Source organism: Mesoplodon densirostris, chromosome 1 (genome assembly GCF_025265405.1).
Source record: "Mesoplodon densirostris isolate mMesDen1 chromosome 1, mMesDen1 primary haplotype, whole genome shotgun sequence".
Lineage (NCBI taxonomy): Eukaryota > Metazoa > Chordata > Mammalia > Artiodactyla > Ziphiidae > Mesoplodon > Mesoplodon densirostris.
Window position 1 is genome coordinate 76,037,725 of NC_082661.1, and position 7,604 is coordinate 76,045,328.

Consider the following 7,604-nt stretch of genomic DNA (forward strand, 5'->3'; position numbering starts at 1 on the left):
ACAATGACTGAACTGAAAATGGAGCTTCTGTTATATTCTCTTCAATTATTCAGAACAGGAGAGAGGTTAGCAAATGGTACCAACTTATTAGGATTCGAAGACTTTCCTTTAAAAAACTGTTCAAAATAAATGTGACAAAAGCTGGAAAACAAATCTTTCCTGAATATTCCTGGGACTAAAAGAAAAAAGAAAAAATGTTAAAAAGAATGGAAAATATCTTTCTTTTTCTAGAAGTTTGTAGAAAATGTTTAACATGGGTTGGATCTTGGAAGGAAGGGAAGCTCCCATCAGCTTCAGTAGAGATTGTAGGACGAGCTCTCCTACATCCTCAGGAAAGGTTATTTCAGCCAACCCCTTCTTGGGACGTGTTGTATCTTCAGCAACCTGAGCTTTGGTGAGATGTACACACCATTTGTCCTCAGGAACAGGGGCTGCCATTCCAAGAATCTCCTGCCCAAAACAAGTGCAGTATGCTTCTGTCATTTTCCAAAAGCATCCATGTTAACACTTGCTGGAATTCAGTTTATTAAAAAAAAAAAGTCCTCTATTCTGGGTACCTGCCTTTGTAAACCTCTTTCTTACTTGGTCACATGAGAGACAGCGCAGGAGGCTGAACCAATCCTTTCTCTTCGTCTTCACTGCCAAGGGCAGCCCAAGGAAAACTAGTGTCAGCAACCAGCTCAGTCCCTGGACATTTCAACCAAAGAGGTCACGTGAGCCCACAATAGTGGAAGCTGAAGATCTGCAGTTGGGACCGCAACTCCTTTCAAAATACAAGACCATTTGTGTGTGTATGCTCTCCGCCACCTTATCACTTTTTGGCAATGAGCCATGGTGTAACCCCCTTGAGATGACAAAAGAAATAAAAGTTCAGATGTGATCAAAGGACTCATAATGCAGCATGCTAGCATCTGAGTTTGCACAGCAAGCAGGCTTGGCACACACCATCATGCTTTTTTAGTCAGTTTCAATGAGTGGTGTGGACATGAATAGCAAAGGTGAGTAGGGATGTGACGATAAACTCTAAAATCAGTCAGTATAGTACATTTTCATAGCTTCAAGTTCATATTTGGTCACAATTTCATGTAAACTATCTCATGGCACTTTTTGTCCATGCAATTAACAAGCCCAGAGTAAGAAAATAGCAAGAACAATCAATCTCTATCACTATGTCCATATAAATACATATCTTCACATAAGATAAAGAGATACTGATCTATATTTTTTACAGGCTTCTCACTGGTTTCACATATTGCTCAATTTCAGATGTAAGGGAAGAAAAAATGGATATGTATACTACTGCAAACAGGAAGAAGCAGCTATATGTAAACATATCTCAGACTTGTAAAATCTGCAATCCAATTTTCAACTATAAATATAAAAAGTGGACCATTATATACACAACTTCATGCTCGGAAGGTTAGATTCATCACTGCAGAAAAACAAACAACAAAAAAGACAAATGTATAGAATTAGTAGTTTAGGATAAAAATTCCAAATTAACATTTATTTTAAGAAAACTGGTAGAACCCTGAATAGAGGGTTTTTAAAAAAAATCAATGAGCCAATTGATATGTCCTATACATTACTTTTCTAAAATTCATCAAAATTTTTATCCTAGGTTCAACCCACATTTTATTTTGCCACTGAGAAATCTGTGGGAAGTGTTTGTCTCAGTAACTATTCTGGGAAAGCAGAAAATTGAGATTTTATCACAGATGTGCCATAATTAAAAACATGTCCTATATATGGCTTATGTAATCTTCTCCAAGCATTAAAACACAACTGTGGAAAATGTTGAGGATTCTGACCTCAGTGGCATTGTTTACTTCATCAATGCCCAACTATAACACTCTACTCTCTTTGGGTTCTGGTTTCCCCTTTCCTTTATCTGGTCCTGCCCTGCTGTGAGGGGCGTGCAGGGCAGACCTCTCTGCTGTCAGGTCTTCAAGCTGTGTTATAGGTTCTATTGTGATCTAAGGATCTGGAAATGTCAGGTTCCTTGTTCTGAGCAGCCATAATTACTAAGGTTTTCCTAGAACTGAAGTTAAGTCTGAGAGAACAGAGGAACAATGGTCTCTGAGGTATAACTTATAGAGCAGATGTTGGCGACAATCTTCACTTTTACTCAAAGAAAAATCAGCGAGAAAAGTAGAATGTCCAGAGAAGGAGAATGATAAAGATCTCTTCATCTCCCCACCACAACGGTGACTCGTCCTCAGAGTCATCTTTCAGTTCAATAATTAAAAATATTTGCTTTTCTCTTTCCAGTAAAAATAGATGCTATATTAAGTGTGCTTAAGAGGCTGGGTACTTTCTGATCTTTAGAAATGAAGTTCACTCAATGTTACACATGTTATGCCAAGGCCAGAGAATGTGTCTACAGGAAATATTCCTTTCTCCAAGCTCCCACTTATCTCAAATTTCAAACAGATGCATTTTTTTGAGAAACCAATGTTTTGTAAATAATCTCCAGAATTTTAAAGATTTTTTTTCCCCCAGACTTTAAAACTTAATTTAAAAAACCTGTCACCTTAGTTTAGGAAGATTCTGTTGCAAACCTGTCAGCCCTATCTGGAAAAATGAAATTTCATGAAACATTAAAAAATATGAAGGCCATATGTATTTTTCCTAATAAATAGTTTTTAATCTCTGGATAAGGACAGATGATAAATTTAATAGCTTGTAAGTATTTTCTTAACCATAAATTCTGCCATTTACTCACTGTACAAATTACAATGTGAATTAGTATATTATTCTTCAAAATTTAGAAAACTGAGCTATATCTAGAAAGAAAAGTAATTTAAACAAAGATCAAATAGTTTACATGGAAAAACTATTATTGAGAGTAGTATGACTAACAGGACTTGTTCACAGTGATTTCTACTGTGGCTACAATCTGAATTTTCAGTCAAACATTTACCACTGTGCTCTAGAGACTACTAAACATAATGTTTAAAAAAGTGGTCCACTAAAACAGGACTGAGTAATCTACTGGCTTTCTTTTACAAATATCATTTAAAAATTAATTTGATTTGACCAACAGTGTATTTGAGATAGCTAAGTTGACCACATAAGAGATTATATTCAATAGAACATTTCATTTTTCTAATTGTTTCTTTCTTCTTTTTGGGGGGAAGGGGGTGTTGGGGGAGAATAACCACTATTGTTTGCATTTGATTGTGTTGGGGAGTGTGGTAAGCGATACTGAAGCTTTATCATTGAGTTATGATTCTTTTTTTTAACCATTTAAAAAATTTTATTGAAGTATAGTTGATTTACAACGTTGTGCATTAGTCTTTATATAAAAAGAGGCTGGATTTAAGACAGCCTTAATCTTATGTAGAGTATAGTGTATATTCTGCGGAAAAATAAGTACTTAAAAGGGAAATTTCTGATTTTCTGAGCTACTCATATTAGCTCATATTGCTAGGTTTGGCCATTTTATGAACCAAAAAGATGATGAATGCTTTGCTTGCTGCCCTTATTTTTATGCCTTCACAAAAAAAGGAAGTGATTTAGAAGCGGCCAAAAATGATGTGAACCCAAGTGCTGAGTAGTGTCAGAGGGTGGATAAAGCAAGCCTTTCACATCTCTCTCCATGTAAAGTGTGCCAATGACTGGATTAAAAAATCATTATAGTATTAGATTACAGGGCAAAGGTTAAAGAGCAAATGGTAATTCCAGCTCAAGAAGGTATTAAAAATTCTGAGAACAGGGGTTATGATGGTAAAAGGATAGTTTTCTCAGGTGAAGAAGAATATGATGATAGCCTCATCTTCCCAAGAACCACTTGACCTCAGCTGTGATGGAGCTAATGATCTGACAGGCTGAAAGTGGAGTATGGGAAGCTACTAAATAAATGACGCTACTGGGAGAGAAGGATTTTCTTTCCCTCACCAAGTGGGGTGAAAGTAGTTAAGCAAGAGAGTGAGTTTCACAGGATCTCCTCACAAACGGAGTTGATGAGATGAGAGGAAAATAAGTCTCTCCTCATCTTTTTGCAATCCTACATAGTTTTGCTGTAGGTTTGCCAATGAAGCAAAGCCTATCAAAAATGAACAAAGAAGCCACAGGTGTTAGAGAAAAAAATTTCAAAATGATGAAAGAGTATGTATATTTCCCTCTGGATCATTTTCACATCAGTAGAATTCCTTTAACCTTAGGTAGCACATGCACAGTCCTTTATAATTAGGTGTGCACCATTACTGGGTAAAGGTTGGGTATTCTCTGAAAGGCACAGCACATACAGATCTCTTCCCTCCTTAAAGTTCTGCCATTGCTTTCCATTGTCAACTTCTAGTTCTGTTACATACTAGCTCTTTGTCCTTGGAAGTTACTTAACTTCTCTGAATTTTACTTTCCTCACTGGCATCATTCACGATAATAATACACTATAGGGTTATTATGAAGATTAAATAAAGTGATGTCGCCTATATGAAAGGGCTTATCACACAGCCTTTGTACAAAAAGGTTCTCTATGAAGAATAATTTCCCTTCTCTGCTGAATACATACACAGTGGCTATGGGTGGCCACATATAGAGGCTAGAGCAAACTGATATCATCAAGGACACCAACGTAAATATAACCAGATTCTCCTAAATAAATCAAGACATCATCAAAGAAAATTATGCTTACATTTTCTGCCTTCTCAGCTTTGTGACTAATATTGACAGGGTTCTACCATTTATTTGCATATTTGCCTAAGTAACTGAGTATAAACAGAAAAAGAATCACAATTAAGAATAATTTTAAACAGTAGGAAGAAAAGGAGTTTGAGACAAGCAAACCATTATCAAGATGCACTGCCCCTTTCCATTCTGAAGAAAAGATTAAATAGGGAAGGTTCCAAATTACAGTGTTTGCCAGGAATTATTTTTACTCATCAGTTTAGGAAGAAATCAGCAGCAAACACCATTAAAAGATATTCTAGAGATGGGATCTTTTGCTTTTTAATACCCAAACACCTTTCAGCAATGTCAAATTCAAAAAATCTGTGCTAAATGGAAACGCCTAGGCCAGGTAAAGAGAAAGGGACAGTGCTTCTTTTAGAAATAATTCTGTAAAGCCTACCTTTTGCCAACAACCAGGCATGGGTAATCCATCTGGCCCCTATTTTAGAAAGAAGAATAAGAATTCCTCAGGTTCCACGAAAGTGATCATACTTCATAATTAATATGCACAGAGGCTTAAAAATGACTATCTACCTGTTAGGTGGCTTTATCATAGGTATCTTTTACTAATAATCAACTCTCAAGATATTACCCAACATCAGTTAAAAGGAAGAAAATTCGAATGTTTTCCAAAGTGAGTACACATTTTTCAAATAAATAAAATATAGAAAGATTTATACTTAACTTTGGATAATAATTTGTAAAACCTAGTGGTCTACTTAGTTATATCTTTAGATAATAAATCTGTACTATTTCTCTTAATTTCATTAAAACACATTTTATAATTATCTTTATTCAATAAATGGAAATAATTTCTCTTCCTGGTCACTATGTTCTATGGTTGAATGCATGATAATGATGAGTAATCAGTGATGAACCATTTCTATCTGAAGTTTATAGCTCTTCCTATGGAGCATCTTTCAAAGTAAAACATTAAATTGATTGAATTAAAAGAGAAGCAGCCAGTCTATATCTTTATAGTAAACTGTTATCCATAGTCTTTCTCAATTTTTAAATTAAAATTTTTCAGAAGCCAATTAACAAATTCTGAATAAACAAGGGATTCTTAAATGTCGCAAAATTTATTTTCACTTAAAGAAGGATAAGCACTCTTCAGATACAAATGATATAAATAAGGCAGGAAGAGTTGATATATTATGAAGCATGCTTGTGTTTTCCCCCAACAAAATGATTGTAAAATATTATTTATTGTCAATACCAAGCAAACAAAATAAAAGACTGGGCATATCATATTGACATTTTCTAATTGCAGTTATTGACTGAATAAAATTTTCTTCTATAATACAATCTCTTAAAAGACTTGAGAAACAAATTTATCTTTAAAGAATCATGCTTAGTATTTAAGAATAATATAAGAACATGCAGACCAAGTATAACCATCAACACAGTCATAAAAAGTTTTCCTTTACACCTCAGAAAATTTGCATACACTTTCTTTTTAAATGTAAAAAAAAAAAAAAAACCTTGAAATAACTTTATAAGATATTTGGGAAGAAAATCGGTAATGCCAGATTGGTACAAGGAGAAGGGTCACCCGGTAAAATTTTAGATTTTAGTATAAGGATTTTGACATGCCAATGGAGGTAGGGGAGATCTGTCTACTTTAGGAAAGTGAGTTTCAAAAGGAGGGACCATTAAACTGAAAAGGTTATGTGACACAGAAGAGGGCTTGGGCTGCAGACTATTATCTTTAGAAGCTCAGAGAAGTTTGGTTTTCTCCCCTACGGTCTCTTAACAGCATTCCTTTGAATTGGTTAAGTCTTGACCACAGAAGCTCAACTATGTAGGTTTGGTCTTATTTACACCCTGACAGAAATTTAGTGAAAGAGGCAAAAATGCCTTTATTTCTTTTAAGGAAAAAAAAAAAAAAAGATAACTTTAGGGGTAAAACCCAAAGTTATAGCCTAGTTGTACCTTTACATAGAAGATTTTTATGCACTTCTAATGCCATCTTGAAATGGTTATTAGATAAATTGACATTCCCCAGAACACAGATGTGGCAGCCGTGTCAGTTGTGAGAACAATGTCAGGAGGTTAATTTGCAGTCACTGATTGAAATGCGTGCATGCTCTTCTTTTCACTCTGCAGAGTCACTGAAGGAGCTATTCATGCACATGCATGTAGTGTGTTTATCATGTAAAGCTTGCTCCAGAAGTACCACTTTACACTGAGAGAGATGAATATGTAATAAACAAAGGAATTGCATGCAGGGTGGTAGGAAAGAGAAATACTGTACCAATTGGCAAGGGGCATCCAGCCCATCCAGGCCAGGCTGGCCTGGCTCCCCTTTTTCCCCCTTAACGCCACGGAATCCCTGTTTGTAAAGATTAACTCATAATGTTACTAAACAGAAGAAATCACTTAAGCACAATTTCTGCTAATGAAATAACCACAATAACAAAAGGCTGGGAGAGGAGCAACTCTGAAGGGAAAGGTACCATCCAATGACGCTGGACAAAACAAAACAGAGCTTGATGTGGTCCTACAACCAGGGCTTGTCTGGGAACGGGGACCTGCTCTCCGGAGCAGGACTGAGGAGCACGGGTTCCTCCCCCGATCCCGCGTTCATGCCCCGGATGCACATCAATACTTGAGTGTTGAGAAACCAGGCATAGCTGGTGGCCAGAGACAAGGGGTGGAACACATTGACAACCTGATATCGATGTTTCTGGGACCTTAAAGTCTACGTTAAAAGACGCCAATCAGAACCCCCGCTGGTGCGGTCCCTCCAGTTTGCTCCTCTCCCAGCTTCGCCTCCGCATGTGACATCTGGAGACGGTTGCATGAGTCAGACATACCAACGGGCAGGGTGCATCTAATCCAGGAGCACCCTGTTCTCCTTTCTCCCCTTTAGGCCCCTTTTTGCCTTTCTTTCCCTTTTCCCCCTGTGGATACAAGGGTTTAAATAA